A 798-nucleotide genomic window follows, 5' to 3' on the forward strand; every position below is an offset into this window, starting at 1 on the left:
ATTATCATCATCATTATCATCATCAACATCATCATTATTCCTATGAACATTATACGTATTAACTAAATTTTTACTAACATTCAAACGTATATGCAATAATGCCTAAGTACTTACTTATGTATAGAAGTGTATGTTTAGTATATATTGGAGAAGGAAGCTTCGGCATACTGTATACCATACGATTTTCTTTTTAAAGATAATTTTTGCATAATTTTTATTTGTGGCGTAACTTGTTTCGTAATGAGAGAATTGCATTAATTTTTTTCAAGTTGTTTGACTATTGGTCTACTAACGTGCACAACTTATATGCTCAAGGCAGCTCAACTTGCTTTGTCCCGTTTATTTTTTTTTTTTTTTCTTTTTCTGTGTTTTTGTTTTATTTTACTTTGTGCGACTCACTCCGCTTCGCCGCTTTGCGTTACTATATTTGTTGCTAGCTTTCTTTCTTAAACTCTAACTCTGTATCACTCTCGGCGTTAAGCTAAATGTCGCCTGCTGGTTGTGCTTGAAAGAATGAATTTTCTTTTTTTTCTCTTCGGGTTTTGTGTTGCTTTTTTTTTTCTTTTTCCATTATTGTTAGTCAGCCAAACAAGCATGCGCACTAACAGAGTTAAAAGATATATTGAGTCATTTTGGCAAAAGTGGAAATAAATTGGTCAAGTTAAGCTTACTTCACTTAGCAAGGAATGCGGTTGATTTTCTTTAAATGCTAAAGTAAATAATGTTGTTCTCTTAGCAAAGTGGTTCAATATCATCAAATTAAATGAAAAACTTCTTGGAATTTTCTGCTTTTTTTTC

This window comes from Glossina fuscipes, unplaced genomic scaffold (assembly GCF_014805625.2).
Source record: "Glossina fuscipes isolate IAEA_lab_2018 unplaced genomic scaffold, Yale_Gfus_2 150, whole genome shotgun sequence".
In the NCBI taxonomy this organism is placed as follows: Eukaryota; Metazoa; Arthropoda; class Insecta; order Diptera; family Glossinidae; genus Glossina; species Glossina fuscipes.